This window comes from Sciurus carolinensis, unplaced genomic scaffold (assembly GCF_902686445.1).
Source record: "Sciurus carolinensis unplaced genomic scaffold, mSciCar1.2, whole genome shotgun sequence".
NCBI lineage: Eukaryota > Metazoa > Chordata > Mammalia > Rodentia > Sciuridae > Sciurus > Sciurus carolinensis.
The window spans coordinates 604,839-624,583 of record NW_025920175.1 but is presented as its reverse complement, the minus strand read 5'-3'; positions in this window follow the sequence as shown (position 1 = coordinate 624,583).

Genomic DNA, 19,745 nt, shown 5'->3' with positions numbered 1-19,745 from the left:
TAAAATGGAATATTACTGAGCCATAAAAAGAATGAAATTATGGCATTTGCCAATAAATTGACAGAAATGGAGACTATCATACTTAGTGAAATAAGTCAATCCCAAAAAAACCAAAGGCTGAATATCCTCTCTGATATGCAGATGCTAGCACACAATAAGGTGGGGAAAAGAAAAAATAGAAGTACATTAGATAAAGGAGAATGAAGGAAAGAGAGGGGAATGAGAATAGGAAAGACAGTAAAATGAATTGAACATAACTTTTCTATGTTCACATATGAATTCATGACCAGTGTAACTCCACATCATGCACAAGCACAAAGATGGAAAGTTATACTCCATGGATGTATAATATGCCAAAATACATCCTAGTGTCATGTATAACTAAAAAAACAAATAAAATATTAAATTAAAAAATAAAGAAAATATTAATAGCAGATAATTTCCCAGACAATAAGTGCAACTCTAGGTGGTGAGGGTCAAACACATGTGCAGGATAGCCATTGAGTTAAAAAACAGTTACCTTTACCTTATTAGCAGAAGACCTAAGGTGGAGACTTAACATGGAAAGGAGATATGGGACTCATAAAGAGGCATGATGAAGAAGAAGGCAGGCACAACTCTAGCTCCACCTCTACAGGTGATGACATTAAGACACAAACACATAATCTAATACATATGCACTTTTGAAATAATATGAATTAATAATTACATGGAAGTTTAGAAAAAAATTTAATCATCATGGAACTTATTTGATTTATTTAGCTTTCATAGCAGGCAGTAGGAACAATCTAAGCAGGAACATTTAAAGCTTCAACTCATACATCATGTTCATAAACATTCCAAAACAAAGCACATGGGTTCTTTCCATTGAGAGATACAGAAAGTCACATGACTAAGGGTCTGGATGCACAGTAATCCTATAGGGGAGAATACGGAGAGTTGGGAATAGGAATACAATCTACCAAATTTGGCTATGCATGAACTGTAATGGAGTAGATAAAGCACACTCTGTGATTCTGTTTGCTTTCAGAAACATCTATGGGTCATGAAAATGGGAAAAACACTATGCCTGTGGACTTCACAAGCTAATGAGATTACCGTGGAACCTCAACCATGAAGGATAATTCATGATCTCTTGAGTGTTTACTGGTGAGATGCAGACAGTTGAGTGACCTCCAGATTTATTTACAGCTACAGTATTTTGGTCTTTTATAATATCCTGGAAATTCAAATTTGTGTTTTGTTGCTTATTTAAAAAAAAAGGTGGGACTGGTGTTATGGATCACTGGTAGAGCACTTGCCTAGCATGTGTGAGGCACTGAGTTCATTTCTCAGCACTGCATATAAATAAATGAATAAAATAAATGTTTATCAACATCTAAAAATAATCTTTAAAAAAGTGGTCATTTAGTGTTCTCAACAATGTTATAGGACAACTACTATTGTCCTCACTATGAATTATTATGCATCATGGGTCTTTTGAAAGTACTCTCAGATTATTTAAGTCCTCTGAGGTTGAAGATTATTTTACATGCCATTTTTGAGCATTTTTGGGTATCAAAATGGGAAACTTCCTTGGCTAAGTGTTACAACTGTACCTCAGGAATGCAGATATATGTACAACAGATATGTTCATTTTTGAAACCTATGACCAAGGCTTTTTGAAGTTAGGGTATAAGATGGCTTTGGGTTCTTATCAACCCAGAGGAAGAGGAAGATCACAGTGTTCTTAGGATTTCAGTGTAGGCTAAATCAGGAGGAAAATTTGACTTTATGCAATTTTACTGCTGAGATAACCTGCTCCTTACATGGAAATATGTCAGAGAAGTTAAACTCCAGCAGTAGTACACTCAAAGTCTTCAGGGACTATCTAGGTAGAGTGCATAAACACTTTCCTGCTGGATCAAAAAGAGTGAAATTGCTTGTAACCAATTTGAAAAAAGAATTAAATAAGAACAATAACAACAAAAAAGCAGGGCACAATGGTACAAGTTTGTCATTATAATTACTCAGGAGGCTAATGCAGGAAGATCACAGTTTGAGGCCAGCCTTGGCAACTTTGCCAGACTACCCATGCCCCAAATAAAATAAAATAAAAAGGAATGGGGATATAGCTCAGTAGGAGAGTGCTTGCCTAACACATAAAACCTTGGGTTCAATACCAGTACTATAAACAAATAAAATAGGAAAACAAGAACTGCTCTGTCAAGCAAAATACACACAGACAAGTTTCAGTGCAAAGCTATCTACAATCTCTGACAATCTCTGTGTTCTCAATAAATTTCTGATAACTTTTTAGTGTGTGTCCTTACCTTTGGTATTGAAAGGGAGTGACAATCCTCAGAGTTGACTGGGCAAGTGTTCTGTAAAGCACTTCCTGCTATACTTAAATGCACAGTCTCATTGGTATATCTTCTCAGGCTCTTGGGCTCTCTGGGTTTTACATTTATTATATAAATCTGATGTCTAAGATATATAATTACATCAAAATCAAGTGTAGTTTTTCCTTGCTTGGGAGAAAGAAAACCCAAATTGCTTTCAACTCAGTGTAGGGCACTGACCTAATGCTAAACTTAGCCCAAAAGTCCAAGTTCATGAATTCAAGAAGAGGTTCCCCTGTGGTCACATCTTTTACTGAAGCTCCATATCTGACTCCCTAGATGCTGCCAACTAGTACCCTATTTTAACCCAGTAGACCAAGAACAAAGTGGACAGAAAATATAACCTGTTCACTAACCTGTGCTTTAATCATTCTTGTTTTGTTTGGGGTTGATGTTAAGATCTATCAAAGGCATGATTTGAATACTGTTAATGTTACTGGGTTGTTGTTGTCATAGGGCATTCCCTTTTGTGGAGGAATAAAACAGAATTAATACAAGCATTATGACTATATAACCTTAGCAATGAATGAAAAAGGAATTGAGCTAGACATAATTCTGGCAGTTAACACTGACTAACTAGAAAATATTAAAAAGTTATCCTAAATTTTTGTGCCTTAGCTTGCCTGTTTGTTAAATATTCTCTCTTTTCCTCAAGATTATAACAATCATAGGTCCTATATTTCTGAACTGCTCCAAAGGCCCCTCACTCAAGCATTTAACAATACTTTCTCAGTTCTACCTATGGGCCAGACACTGTTCTAGGTACAAATTCAATACATCCTGAAGATGAATTTATTATCTTTCCTCCCTCAAACCAGTTTTTATCTCTTATAATCCCTCAGTGGTGGCACAAACATCCATATCCCAGGCTAGACACCTGTGGGAATCTCTGTCACATTCAACCATGTGCTTATCAATGGCCAAATCCCTTCAAGTGCATGTTCACTAATTTTTTTTTTCTTTCAGCAATAGAGATTGAACACAGGTTCCCAAAAATTCTAGGTAATTGTTCTACCATTGAGCTACTTATCTTTTAAATTCACATACCTTTTATTTCTTTTTACAGTCATTTTTATTTTGTGACAGTCTTACTAATTTTTCCAGGGTTACCCTGAACTTGCCATCCTTTTATCTCAGCCTCCAACATGGCTGGGATTACAGGTGTGCTCCATTGCACCCAGCTCTGTCACCAGTTTTTAAATATATTTACTATCCCTTACAAATCTTATCTCATATGACTTTGCTTTTATGATACTTTTGACCTATATTTTCTTCCTCTGATTTTGCAGTGCTGGCTTCCCATCATTCATACCTTAATTTGAATGTCATCTTTCTAGTGCTATCCTCTTCAACCTGCTCTACTCAGCTGCTATGAAGCCCTATTCTCAATATCATTACCTTCTTAGCACTATTCTACCTGAAAATTTATTTGTACTTTCTTTTCTTTTTATACTTCTTCACCACTAGAACCTGAACTCCACAAGTACAGGGACCTTATCTATCATGTTCACCTGTATTCTAGACACAGGGGATATGACCAACTTTATTATCACTCTATTGTATTCTTCTGGCAAATATCCAACCCTGGTAAGACTCAACTCTAACTCTTCCCCACCTGCAGCCAACACACACCATGCTGCCTGGTCTCCTGATCATCAACTTCAAGTGACCCTTACCCTTACTGCTGCTTGGCAATGGTACCATATTCCTCTCATGCTTTTACTCTTCACTTTCCTAGACAACTATTTCACATCTTTCTGTCCTCAAACCCCCAACACCCCTCCCACACAAGCTCACCAGATGCCATTTTTTCTTATTTTATTAAGACAATAGAATCAGGAGAGATCAGATGCTGTCACTACCAAATCTATTTTCATAATGTGCCTTCTACTGTCTAGGCCAACCCCTCTACTTGTAAATTTTTAGATGCCACCTCCTCTCACTCAAGAACATTACCCTGGTATCATTAGATTTTATCTCCACTGGATCATTTCCATCAGCATTCAATATGCTCTAACATCACCAAACTTAAAACAAAATAAACTGCCCTTGACCTCGTAGTTACTGCTGCCAATTTTTTGCTTCCTTTTACATCAAAACTCTTCAAAAGGGGCGAGATAGGCTGTCTCCACCTTCCTTCCTCTCATTCTCTTTATTTAATCACTCCAGTCAGGCACTGGACTCCTTGCCAAGACCATTGGAAACCATAATGTTGATCAATTTAGTGCTTATTTTCTATCCTATCTTTACTCAACATCTTAACTGCATTTGATGCAGACAATCACTCTTTAAACCCTATTTCATTTGGCTTAAGAAGTATTATATTCTTAGTTCTCATACTATTTCACTGGCTGATCTTAGTCTCTTATGCTGCCTCCTCTTCTCAATTTCTAAATATGAGTTGACCAAGGATTAGTCTTTTTTTATAGTTCCAGTCATGGTCTTGGGGATATTATAACTTAAGCTCCATCCTAAAATTATGACTTCTTTATCTGTGCTCAGTTCTAACCCTTTCCCCTTAACTCTAGAATAGTCTATCCAGTTAACTATATAAAACCTGTACTTGGATCTGTATTACTGTCTCATTATACTCTGTCCAAAATTGAATTGTTTTTTTTCTCAACATGAATTCCTTTTGAAAAAAGCTTTCAATACATATATTTTACAAATTTTAATGGACATAATAATTGTACAAACTTATGGGACACAGAGACATTTAATTATGTGTATACAATGTGAAATAATCAGATCAGGTAATTGATTTATTGATCACCTCAAATATTTATCATTTTATTGTGTTAGAAACATTCACTATCCTCTATACTACTTTGAAATATTCAGTTATAATCAACCATAAGAACTCCATTGTGCTAGAGAGCATTAGAAGTTATTCCTCCTATCCAGCTGCACCTCTGTGCCCATTAACCATCCTTTCTCCATTCCCCTCTCCTTCTCACTCTTCCTAGAATCTGGTAATCATTATTCTACTCTCCACTTCTATGACATCAACTTTTTCACTTTCCACATTTAAGTGAAAATATGCAGTGTTTTTTTGTGCATGACTTATTTCACTTAATGTCCCACAGGCTCATCTGTGTTGCTCTAAATGATAGAATTTCATCCTTTTGGGCTGAAAAATATTCCATTATATATATATATATATATATATATATATATATATATATGCCATATTTTCTTATTCATTCATTCACAAAAGGGCACCTAGGTTGATTCCATATCTTGGCTATTATAAATAGTGCTGTACTAACCATGGAAGTGATATCTCTTTGATACACTGATTTCATTTCCTTTGGATATACACTTAGTAATGGAGTTTCTGGATCATATGGTAGTTCTATTTTTATTTTTTGTTAGTTTTTTTTTTTTTGAGGAGACCCATAGTGTTTTTCATAATGGCTGTATTAATTTACATTCCCATCAGCAATGTATGAGAGTTCTCCTATGTCTGCATACTTGCCAGCACAAAAATAAACTCATGATGGTCCCCAAACTCTTTGTTCTGTATTCCTCCTTCCATATAACAAATCTATTCTACCACATGGTAATGTCAAATCCTTGAAGTCATCTTTTATTCTCCTATTTCTCACCAATTCTCAAATTGTGAATCTTCTAGGCATTACCTGTTCAATATATCTACTCACCACACCACTATTACCATGCTGGCTCCCATATTACCATCTTTTTCCCAGACTATTGCAATATCCTCCTAACTGAAGTCTCTGATTCTCCCCTTTAGGCTCATTTCATACAGCATTCAGAGTAAAACTTCTAAATGTTTTACATGATTTGCACACCTGGAATCTCTCAGCTAGTCTTCCTCAACTATATTTTAAATGCCAGACTCAATATATCAATGGTCTACTTAGCTTATAGCTAGGACCCCATCTCTGAAATGTTTAAGTTAAAAATAATCAGCATCCACTTATTGAAGTAGCAGGTGGTTGATATCATTGCATTAGCAGATAAATATAGAGCATGAGAATCTGGATGGGAGGAAATAAGTCAAACAGAGAACAGGATGCAAAAAACACTCAGTAGCAGTTTCATAGAACAGAAGATAGTCCAGAGAAGCCACCAAAGAATATAAATCATAAGGTTTTGAGAAAACACTCAAATAGGGGAGTAAAACAGGGACTTAGGCTGCCTTTGCTAAAAATCCCTGTCTCTTCTCTTGGACTGGCTGATGCCCAATGAGTAACTAAAAGCAAGATAAAGTTTGGTATCTCTGTCTTCATTTAGTGTTTCTCTTTTATTACCTTATTAAACTTTGGGTTGGATTCCTGCTCAACTCTGGATCATATGATAGTTCTATTTCTAGTTGTTGTTGTTGTTGTTTTGAGGAGCCCCATAGCATTTTCATGATGGCTATACTAGTTTATATTAATAATTAAGCATATTAATCATTAAAGGAGTATTCATTTAAAGTTGATAATATGCTTCCTTCAAGGCCGAAGACATTAAGGTCAGAAAAACTAAGGTATTTTCCACAAACTGACTGCTTTTACTGTGTCTTGTTCCATGGCCCTAGAGTACTGCTTAGAAGTCTTCAGTCATTACCCTATATTTCCCACAGTGAGTCTTTCAGGTAGATGAACCATGAAGAGATTGCCCTTCCTCAGAATGAGCAGTATAGTCCCATGGGAACTCAATTGTCCCCCATTCCAGTATTATAGATCTAATAGGTACATAATCTATGAAGCAAGAGGAAATTGCCCCTGGAACTACTGCAATTTCCTCAACACCAGTAAGAATTCATGTGTTCAGAACTCAAAAATGATAAACCACACCACAGTTTGACCAAACCTGCTTGTTACACATACATCTTGTCTCCTGCCCCAGTTCTTTCTCTATTTAAGCCAAAGCTCACATCAAACCTGAAAGACAGGACTGAGACACTTGACATCACTTGTCTTTACAATACAGCTACATTGAATAAAATTCCTTTCTTTCTTTTCCCCATTATTTTTTCCATTTGGTTTTGGGGCATTTCAGATTTATTAGCATTAGGCCTCTGGCATAGGACTTGGGTAACAGGAAAGGTGCTGCACAAAATCAATGTGGCCATATGCTACGGCTTTTCTGTCTCAGCACAGATCTTAGCATTGATTACTACTGGATTTTTATTTTTTGTCTTTTCCTTTTCAAATATAAGCTCCATGAGATTAGTAGTCTCTATCTCTAGTATCATAAGGAGTGCTTGGCACATAAAGAAGGTGGCTCAATCAGTATTCATAAGGACTCAAGACACAAAATAAGCTTCATAAAACTATACTTTGTTGGAGTTTCTATGAAAAAGCAAACTAAATTAAACTCTTTTGTAGTTAACAATGAGTTTATTGAAGGGGGCGCACTTCTAAAATGGAAGCACCAAGATTAACTTACATGGAAATAATATTCTGATCATGTGACTTAGATAATAATAGTTTCTGACAGTAGGTCCAAATCTTCATCATGTCAGCTTGGGACCAGGCTTTCATAACAATACTCCCAATGTACAAGAATTAAAACAAGAATCAGTAAGTGGGATGAATTCAAACTGAAAAGCTTTCTCTCAGCAAAGTAAACAATCAATAATGTGAAGAGTCTACAGAAAATATTTACCATACATGCTTCAGATAGTTCACTAATCTCCAGAATTTATAAAGAATTCAAAAACTTAACACCAAAAAAAAAAAATTAACCCAATCAATAAATGGGCTAAGAAACTGAGCAGAGACTTCACAGAGGATACACATTTGATTAACAAATACATGAAAAAATGTTCAAAATCTCTAGCAATAAGAGAAATGCAAATCAAAACTACTTAAATATCCATCTCACTCCAATCTGAATGGCAATTATCAAGAATACGAGCAACAACATATGTTGGTGAGAATGTGGAGAAAAAGGTATATTCATACATTGCTGGTGGGTTTGAAAATTTGTGTGGCTACTCTGGAAAGCAGTATAAAGATTCCTTCAAAAACTTGGAATGGAACCACCATTTGATCAAGCTATCCCACTCCTTGGCCTATACCAAAGGTCGTAAAATCAACATACTACAGAGACACAGTCATGACAATGTTTATAGCAATTCAATTCACAATAGCTACTTTGTGGAACCAACCTAGATGCCCTTCAATAGATAAATGAATATAAAGAAATTGTGTTATATATTCACAATGGAATGTTATTCAGTCATAAAAGATGAATAAAATTATGCATTTGTAGGTAAATGAATGGAGTTGGGGAATATAATGCTAAATGAGATAAATCAAGACCAAAAAACCAAAGGCCAAATGTTTTCTCTAATAAGTGGATAATGATACATGTTTGTGGGGGGGGTTAGGAAAATGGAGAAACTTTGGATTGTGTAGAGGGAAGTGAGGGAATGGAGGGGGCAGGAGGAAGGAAAGATGATGGAATGAGACAAATCATTACCCAATTACATGTATGATTACACGAATGGTGTGAATCTAAATGGTATAGAAAGAGAGCAATGAAAAGTTGTACTCCATTTGGTACAATGAATCAAAATGCATTCTGCTGTTGTATATAACTAAATAGAACAAACAAGAAAACAAGAAAATAATACAGTTTGTGTTCTCTGTTTTGCCAATTACCATTCAAAGTCATAGTAAATAGGACCTATTTATAGGGTTTTGTGAGTGTTAAATAAGAAAATATGTGAAAACTCCTTAGGGTAGCACCTAGAACTACATAAAAAATGCAATTATTTTGTTATTATCATAATATTTGTGTTAGTGGTATACTCCATCATAAAATCACTAAAAATCGAGGTTGAGTCACCCTTAAGTTAACACATTGGTTAATCTACTCCTAATGGTTTCCTTGAAACATCCTTGGTGGCATAATATCTTTGGTGATTTCAATTCACTACATTCATAGACTTTCACCTGGCCTACAGCTAACAGGGTATTGGTCAGGGGATTTCAGAGTGTAAATCAATGTATCACTAGAGTCAACAGAATTGAGCACGCTCTGAGAAATGAGTAACCATTCCAGTACTCTACCCAAGAAATCCTGGATTAACCGTGAGGCTGACTCAGAGCTCCAGCTCCGAGTCATCCACAGTGTGCACCCCCTGCCGGCTGCGCAGCGCCCGCAGGGTCCTTCCTGGTGCAGCTGAAAGGCCAAGCACGCAGGGTCCTGTGGGCGGGGTCTCTCACGTCCAAATGGAGGGTGATGTGCCAGGGCTTCTTACTAGCTCAACAGGCGAAGGGCAGATGAGAGGCTGTGCTGACGTGGAGGAGCAGGACTTAGGAGAGTGCAGCCTGATGGGTAAGTGGCCTCCAGGCGAATGACTGCTCAGACCTACCAACTCCTGGGCATTGGTCTTTTGCCGGCCAGATCATGAGGGCAGCTTTCCCACGGGCCCGGGTCCTTTGGTCTGCAGGCAGTGAGTGGGTGAGGAAGGTGCCAAACCTGAGTCTCACGCATGGAGGGTGGAGCTGGGCCTAGGCCCCATCCGGTGGCCAGGTCGGTGGGAGGGGAAACTTTCAAATGTGAGCGTAAAACGTAGGTCTAAAAACAGAGACTGCGTCCTGGCGCCCCAGGCTCTGTGATTGTCCTTCAGGTTCTGGTGGTTTGGGGGCCTGGCCTGGGCGGTTGCTTTGGTAAAACTCTAAAAACCCATTGAATGGAGCAAAGATTTACAAATGTAAAACACAGCTTTATAAATGTAAAACAGAGCTTTATAAATGTAAAACAAGAGCTCTCTGAGTTCAGGCCAGGAGGAGTGCACCGATGCTAATTATGCAAATTAGGTAACCCTAAGCTGTAAGACTAGATAAAGTACTAGCTGTGTGTGGTAGATAAGATATGCCCTGTGTGAAACATATAAAAACCCTGGATTGTAACCCTGCTTGGGGCTATACTTGCTCCGCGGCCGTCTGCGCACGGTCACGGTCAGGTCGTTAAGCTGGCTGGTGTGCCCCCCTGTGTGTGAGAGCATCATAAAATAAACCATTCATTGGTTTGCCATCTCCGTGTGATCGTGTCCTCAATTCCGTACGTCTCGTCGTCCTCTGATTGGCAACTCAGAGAAGTCTAGCTGCCCTTCAAGACAAAGAAGCGTTGCGGTGCTGCTCGCTTCAGCTGGCGTAGTCGGCAGGACCCCTGAACGAACATCGCGGGTCCGTGGATTGGTAAGAAAATCCCTTAGCCTTAACAGAATATATCTCCCACAGGCCAGTCAGCATATATATATATAAATATAATAATACATATATAGTTATATTTATTATCTTGAGTTGATTTACACCCATATTAATATATATGTTTATTTAATATTTAAACTGAGGCACTTGGCTAACTGAGGTCAGTCTCTAATACCTCTGAAACTCCAAAAGGCACGACCGGGGAAACCTGGTTTAAGACCGGCATTGGTCAGCGAACCTTGACTGAAACTCCAAAAGGCACGACCGGGGAAACCTGGTTTAAGACCGGCATTGGTCAGCGAACCTTGACTGAAACTCCGAAAGGCACGACCGGATGCGTCTGGTTTAAGACCGGCATGGGGGCGTGACACCTGCGCTTCCCACGGTAGCGGACGTCAAGGGGAGTCTGGCAAAGGTAGCGGACGTCAAGGGGAGTCTGGCAAAGGTAGCGGATGAGGGGAGACACATGACCCTAACCGCCAAGTGCACAGTAAATTCTGCTCCAATTCATTTACCTCTAGCCTCAAACAAGTCAACTCAGATAATAATTACAGTAATTATAGCATTAATATCATAATATGATAAGGGACTGGCTTATAAGTAAATATTGCTTCGAGCTAGACAGTTTGTACAAGGGTACCCAGAACGACTCAATCCTTCAGTGGAGAATTAGAATTCTTAAGGTGCGCACCTTGGCAAAATTAATAAGGCTACTCCACTAAGTAGTAAATGAATATGGCCATGGCAAATCTTATTTCAGCGTTTAAGAGATTAAAAATTAAGGAGGATCCTGCAGGTCTCAAACCCCAATCACCTTGGAGAAATAGCGAACGCATAGTCCAAGGGAAGTTTGCTAAGTATAAGAAAGGTACAGACGTTCAAATCCCGTTGAGCAATCCGGAGAACGTCGAGCCTATCTTGGCTTGAGCAGAAAAAAAGGAAATCCCAGGGATATTAATGAAAGTAATAGATGACATCCACCAAGACAGAATGAGAGGCAAACGCCTAGTAAAAGAAGCAATACAAAATGCCAGATCCCCCGCTATAGTTAGCCAGTTATCAAAATTTGCAGACCCAGTGAGCGTAACTAAAACTAACACACAGCCAGAGGATGGAATGATAAGTCAGAAGTAGTAGAAACTAGAGAATTGAACAGACAAGAATTAGCTCAGGCAAGGATAGATTATAGGCAAGGAAATATGTCCGACGCAGATTATATGGTTCACTTATATCAAGGAGGAGCACGATCCCTCCGTTTGAATAATGAAGAATTAGGTCAATTGGCTTTAACACCAGAAAATCCTAATTTGCATGATGCCTTACAAGTAGTACAGGAAAGTGTAATAGGCACCTTTTCATTATGGACGTGGATGTGCATGGCATGGAGGCATGCCTTCCCTATTATAGATTTAGAGCAGTTTCAGGATAAGGTGAGATGGCAAACACCAGAGGAAGGTCTAAAAATGGTTAAGAAAATAGGCACATTACTATGTATTTATGATGATCACGCAGACCATCCTCTCCGCCATCCCTTAAATAAAACCCTTAAAAGGCTAATTCTCAGAGGAGCCCCTCCCACTTTGCAGTTTTCTTTACAAACGGCCATGTCCACCTATAACTCACTCTCAGATGTATATCAATTCCTAAAGGATTGCAGGGAATTGCAACAGAAACCGAAGCTAACGTTCCAGGTCTCTCAGAGACTCCCCCGCCCCCTTGCTCGAGTGGAATCACGGGCCCGATCAACCCGTTGGAATCCATTCCGTCGTATTCAACCTAATAGAACCTCAGGGCGACAGGGAAACTTTCTGCAAAATAGATATAGAACACCCACAACCCAGCAACCTTTTTCTGAGATCCGTAGAGCAAAAAACGGACTAGGGGTCCAGTGTTCTGGCCAAACCTGGCACCCCAAGCTCGTTTCAGGCCGTTTCAGGGGCCAAAATCAAAGCCCACCTCGTCCCAACTTACCTCCAATCGTAAGAACATCACACCCCCAACCCAGAAGCAATTACAGGATAAACAATCAGCGGTGGAACTTACAAAACAGATTACAACCTTCTCGTTCCACACAAGTAAATTATCGATCCTAGAACCAGATAACAGACCTCACATTTTTGTGACCGGTGATTGTAATGGCACCACTTTTAGTGCCTCCTTTTTAATTGATACAGGCAGCCAAGTAACCATAATTGATCATTCATTGATCCCAGCTGCCAAACCCACGTCACAAATCTTGATTCAAGGGATCTCTGGTAATCCCATCCATGTGAATGTGGTATTTGTTAATCTTTATTGCTATGATATCCAAATTCAGTGTGAAGCACTTACATTCGCTGCTCCTGCTAACATTTTAGGTATGGACACCCTACCTCTATTTTTTGGGGACTATTTACCCCTAAAAAAACTCAAGTGCTTTTCTTCCACTATAATGCCAGCAGTGGCTATTAACCCCATTACTTTACCATCCATACGACCCTCTTTTACACCCCAATACCCTCTAAAGGGTGGACATGAAGAAATTACCAACACACTTAATATTTTGTTGGATAAAGGGATTATTGAGCGCACTACATCTTTTAACTATAACAGCCCCATCTGGCCTGTAAGGAAACCTAATGGTTCTTGGAGATTCACTGTTGACTATCGGCAGATTAATAAACTTTCCCCTGCCATGCCTGGTCAGTTACCCGATGTTGAATCTATTTTTAATTCCATCAGGGAATTTGTCCCAACATTTTTCGTTACTATTGACCTCTCTGACATGTTCTTCGCCATTCCATTGGCGGAAGAATCCCGGGATATTACCACGTTCACGTGGAATGCCCAACAGTATCGTTTTACTAGGTTACCTCAGGGCTACAAAAATAGTCCCATCATTGCTCATAATGCCCTCCAAACTTGTTTACCTTGGTCGTCCCTTCATCCAGACATCAAACTTTTCTCCTATGTGGATGACCTTTTGCTTTGTGCTCATTCAGAGCAGTCAGCAGCTCAGGCCAAAGACATTGTTATCTCGGCATTACAGAATGCAGGATGGTCTGTGAACCCAGATAAAGTTCACGGACCAGCCACCCAAGTGAAGTTCTTAGGTGTACTTTGGTCCACTGAAGGCCCTACTGTGCCCTCGCCAGTCTTGGATAAGTTACTTAACTTACTCCCTCCTAAATCCAAAACAGAAGCGCAACATCTTATTGGCATGTTTGGTTATTGGAGAAATCACATTCCTTTCTTGCAACTTCTTCTGGCACCTATATATAAAGTTACCCGAAAAGCTTCTGATTTCTTGTGGGATATTCCCCAAGTAACTGCTTTTTCCCAAGCTAAAGAGTATATTCAATTATACTCTAAACTCTTCATCCCTCAACCTGGAGATGTTCTTGTTATTGACCTTTTCTTTTTAAATGGTTATGGAACCTGGGGCATTTTTGTTAAGTCTGAAGGCACTTCAAGACCTGTAGGCTTCTATTGCAAACGTTTCCCCTATTCTTCTAATAAATATTCTTTATTTGAAAAGTATGTGTGGACACTTATGACCGCACTACAACATTTTACTTTTGACCTTCACAGACGTGAATTCCTGATTAGGACCCCAGTTGCCCTACTGGATTGGATTAAAATGCCTGATGAGTCCCTCAAAGGACTCCCTATGGAACCTAAGGTCCTTACTTGGAAATGGTTCCTCCAAAATTTGATCTCTCAAGGCCAATTTAAATCCTCCTCCTCCCCAGGCAAACTTTCCGAACTGATAGCGGCTGCTCCTCTTGAAGAACCCCCCGACATTCCCCCTGAACGTGTGTTAAAACCTATCGGTCGTTGGGGCCCTAGTACCCCCTCCACCACCAATGTATGGTACACTGATGGCTCAGCTTCAGTACTTAACTCTATAGTTCATTGGAAAGCAGCTGCTTTCAGACCATCGGATGGTTGTGTCCTGGAAGACCAGGGGACGGATAAATCAGCTCAAATTGCTGAATTAATAGCAGTTCTTTTGGCTGTCAGACATTCTGTGAATGAAGGTCACAAGGTAATTCACATATTTTCTGATTCATGGTCAGTTTGCAATGGTATAGCCATATAGTCCTCTAAGTGGCTCTTGACTGATTTTACTATAAATGGCAAGCCAGTGTGGGGTCGTGACTGTTGGAAAGAACTTGCTTCTTCCAACATTACCATTCTAATTACTCATGTTGATGCACATACTGGACGCACTGATGCCCACTCCAAAAATAACGACATTGTTGATAAAATCGCTAAATCTTATACTCTTAAATTGGCTAACAAAGCGCCTTGGTCCTCAGAACAAATTGGAGACACTAAATTAAAATTAACCAGAAAACCTGACTGGAAAGTCTCTCCTCCTCCCACTGAATTGCCTATTCATGTCTCCGAGATTACTAAGTTACATATCGCTCTGGGACATATTGGTACTCATGGGCTTTATCAGTGGTGTTCACACCGAAATTTGGGCGTTACTTGGCATCAATGTAAACTAGCTGTCAGACATTGCCAACACTGCCCTCAATCCCTCACCCGTTTTCGTCGTAACCCCCCTGCTTCTACTGCATCACCCCAATCCTTTAATCACACCTTACAAATTGATTTTATTGGTCCTCTTTCAAATAAACATTTTGTTTGCGTTATTCTGGATGTATCTACAGGACTTGCTTCGGCTCATGACTCTGCCAAACCTAATCAGGCTGCCACCATCTTTGCACTTTGGGATTGGATCTCTCATTTTGGACCTCCCATTTTGATTGAATCTGATCAAGGCACACATTTTACTGGAACTCTTGTGCAGAAACTAGCCAGTAACTTGGACATCGCTTGGAACTTCCACCTTGCTTATAACCCCACGGCAGCTGGTCACGTCGAACGCTTTAATGGACTACTGAAACAGCGCCTTTCTGCCCTCAAGGACTTACCTTTCACCCGTGCTCTCCAGATCGCTCTTTTTGAACTGAATTCTCGTCCTCGTTTCCATCGAGATTCCCCTTTGGACGAAGCCTTCCCCAAACACCTTTCCTCTTACCCTTCTGAACCTTCCTCACCGCCTCTGACGTCTTCTAAGGTTCTTCATAAACACCGCAAAGACTCTTCCTTGCAAGAAAAGGACATTGTTGCTTTTGGACCTGGCAATACTTATTGGACTTCCAGCTCTAAGGGAGAACTTTCCCTCGTGAAAGCTAAGGACATCACTCCTTTATAATTTGTATGTATACATTTCTTTGCATTCTTCTCCTCTTCGCCTCCCTGTTCTGGATCGTTGTACCCCCTTTTTACGTTATGGCCCCTCGCACCCTACTATTGTAGGATAGTTAGGATCATGCACCCCACTAGAATTATTTCTGCTACTCTTACTCTTTGCCTGCTTTACCTTATTACGGTCCTTGTCACCCATTTCACTATCTGTACCACCGAACATCACCCCCCTTGCAATGATACTAACTCCTCCCACCACTTCCGGTATTGGGTTTGTGTTGTCCTTAACGTTACTATTTGTTGGCTCCCTCAGTAATAGTAATGGAAATAGTAATAGTGGTGATCAAACCAGTACTTCCTCCTCAAATGGAGCTACTATTGGGACTGACACTTCTACTTCTCTTTCTACTTCTCCTGTCAGCACTGTTCCTACTACTCCATGGTATTCAGTTAATCTGTCAACCTGGACCCAAGCCCATGCAGCATCATTTCGATCCTTTGTCAAAGGATACATTTCCCTACATAAAAATGATTCCATAGTTCCTCACTTTTGGCTCTCCCAGCTTTTTCTTAATAATTACACTGCTGCCCAGCAATTGTTTTGGACTAAATATGCCTTTTGCACCCATAGGCTTCAACACTTTTCTCACGATTCTGTTCTTCCTTGTGAAGAATATCATAAAGCCAACATTACAGGCCTTTTTAGCCCTGTTTGGCATTCTACGGATGTTCAATCCGCTTGGGATAATTCTAATATTTTGGAATCTAACCCTTTACGTTGCCATCATATGGAATTGGTTAAAACTGTCTGGGCTCATTCACCTCATTATATTTATCATTTTCAACAGCTTGGCCTTCAACATTTTCCTATAGCTGTTAAGTTTGAAAACCACAATATTACTATCACCTATGCTTTAGATACAGATCCCCCCTTCACCTGCTATGCGGCGGCAAAATTATCTCTCTTCGCCCGCATGTTAGCCTTATGGGAAAATGAGGGCCCTAAAGGTAACCCTTGGTATGATGAGTATTATGAGGAATACGGGGATTATAATTATGAGGATGAGGAAGAGGATGACTCTAAGGATGAGGTTTCCACAAATTCTACAACATCAACAACTCTCACAACTACCGCACCCCCTTCTACCACCACCAGGAAACCTTATAATTTATGCAATACAGGCACCTCTATACAATATTGCACTCCTTCTTTTAGATGGCCTCCCTTTCTTCCAGAACCTTTTGGAAACCTGTGCCCTGTTAATATTTCCCTTGTTTTTAAAAGATTGAACTTACCCTTTAATGCCTCTAATGATGTTAATGAACTTAAGGATGGATCGTTGAAAGCCAAAGTTACTTGTGTAGCAGATTTTCCCAATCTACCTATCTTTGGCCGCTTTGAACTCCTCAATGCTCATAGTCATTACATTGTCTCCAATATTTCCTTCCCACCGGTTGATCAATGGTGGGAAATTATGGCTTTAGGTACTCAAACCTGGAGATACCCAGTGGTCATTACTGACCCTGTCCCTCAACCTTTTGCTAACCTTTTGGCACCCAGTACTCTCCCTCCTACATCTTTCCAAAACCACTTTTCCCCTTACAAAACGTTCTGTATCCGTGCTGTTTTTGCTACTATGGTACCGCTTCACAATGGATCAGCTGAACTAGGCTGGTTCTGTTTCCCCATTCCCCCCTACCAGGAACTATCTATCTCCATCTTTCTTCAGAATTCTCATAAACCTATTACTATGCCCAAATCATATGTGACTCCTGCCAATTCATTCTTGCTTAAATACCTCAACGTCACAGGCTTTGTTTATGCTGGCAACTCCACTGATGGTGTTGTCCTTTACTCAGAATATTCTGATATTACATTCTACAATAAGTCACTCCATACTGAACCAGATTATTACTCTTATAGCAACTCCCATAACAATAACGCCTCCTCTATGAGGCGTCTACGTTGGGTATGGAGGAATGATTCCCAGGAGTTACATAACAGCATTCCTATATGGAACCTTTCTCATATTTACCTCTTTAACTCCAGTACTTTTAATAGTTCTACAATGAACCTACTCCCCTATTATGCCACCAAATCCCCTGTTTTCTTTCTGCCTCTTAATGTTTCTTCAAAACCTTCGCCGCGCTCTTTTAATATTTCCCTTTATAGACCAGATTCTTATATGCGCCCTTCCCTTCGTGGTGCTACCGGCACTTCCTTTACTACCAGATTCTTTCCTGAATTCTTCCCTATTATTAATATTTCTGACCCCTCACTTGCTTCTATGGTACATTATATGGACATTCCTTGCATGCCCCCTTTACCTAGCAATGTATACAATGATACCCTGGGTTTACCGTACATTCCTCAATCAGGCCTCAAGCGATGTCATTGGTGTCCCCTTGCTACCAAGCTTCTCTATGTGACCCAGCGATCTATTATGTATAGCCATTCTTTCTATGATGTACCCATGGATGTTTTTAATGCCTCTGTTGTTAATTCCACTTACTACCCAGAACGTTCCACCCTGCGACAATTGAAACCTACCGTTACCATTTTAAATTACAAATACCCTTGTATCCAGGAAGTAACTCTCCATCTGGACCAACGTCCTTTTCCTCTTACACCTTATCACAGTACCCCTTATGGTTGTTCTAACCTATCCATTTCTCACTCTACTCCCCGGTACCATATCGCCGCAGCTGACAATAGATCCATTAATTGGTGGCTCCATGCTGGTATGGACTTTTCTAAATGGCCCTCACCACGCAAAATTGGCTATTTACCTTACTATTTTTACATGGTAGCCCCAGGGCAAAATAACAAATGGTATATGTATGATATGGTCTCCCATTCTATCCTTAAGAACAAAACAGACTTGGTTGATAATTACAGATTTTCTGAGATTTATGAAGTTAACATGGATCATAAGATGTGTTATAGAACTACCGGTTTTGAACCTTGTCTTATTCATCGGGGTGGTTTTAATGAGACCCACTCATGGATTACAGCCCATTTCCCCAGATCTGTTTTGTTTCCACCACATGACCTACCCGTTACCCATACTGCTCCTATGTACTTACCTCTTATGTATGCTCCCACTCGCTTGCTTGTCCAACCCTCTATCACTCCCATACACCTAATCCTAGACCTTCATGAATTCGCATCTAATATGGAACCTTGTAAAACCTCTGTGGCTACCATTCTTCCTGACTTATATTATAGCCCTAATGGTGGTATGAACCTCAGACGCCCTCTACAGGCGGCTGCTGTCGGCACCTTCTTGGCTGGCGCCGCTATTGGAGCTTTAATTGCTGCAGCTATGACTGAAGAACTTAGAGCTGAAATCAACTCCGTTAGAGCGCTCACCAATCAACACACAAGAATCATACATGGAATTTCCAGAAATATGCATACTATGAGCGTCTTGCTACAGAAACTCCAGGCTGAACAACATGTCTTACATTCTGAACTCCATTCCCTCCAACAATCTTATACTACTACTACTAACATGATGCAAGCTGCTATAACTCACCTCCAACAACAACAAGAATGCCATCACGTGGAAGCATTGCTTCAGGCATCTTTTACTGATCTACGCACACTCTTCATCACGGGAATTGGACAAGAAACCGCATCAATGATAACCATACTGGACCCTACCAAAGAAAGCCACTGCGACTCTGGACATTGCTCTTTACATCTTTGGGAAATCTCTACTTCTACTGCTATTGTGGCTTACAAAACTAAACCTACACCTCGGAGAATTCATGACTCATGGGTTCTCCCTTTGGAAGACATGTATTGGGCTCAACTTGACAAACATTCTTGGTTTATTCCTTCTTCCTCCGTTTGGCACCTTGGAAAACAAACGGCTTTGACCTTTCAGGTTATTTCTGATAAACCTCCTACTACGGACGTTGTAGTACATCTTCCTGCTTCATCCATTGCTGATTTGGGAAATTACAGGATTCTTAC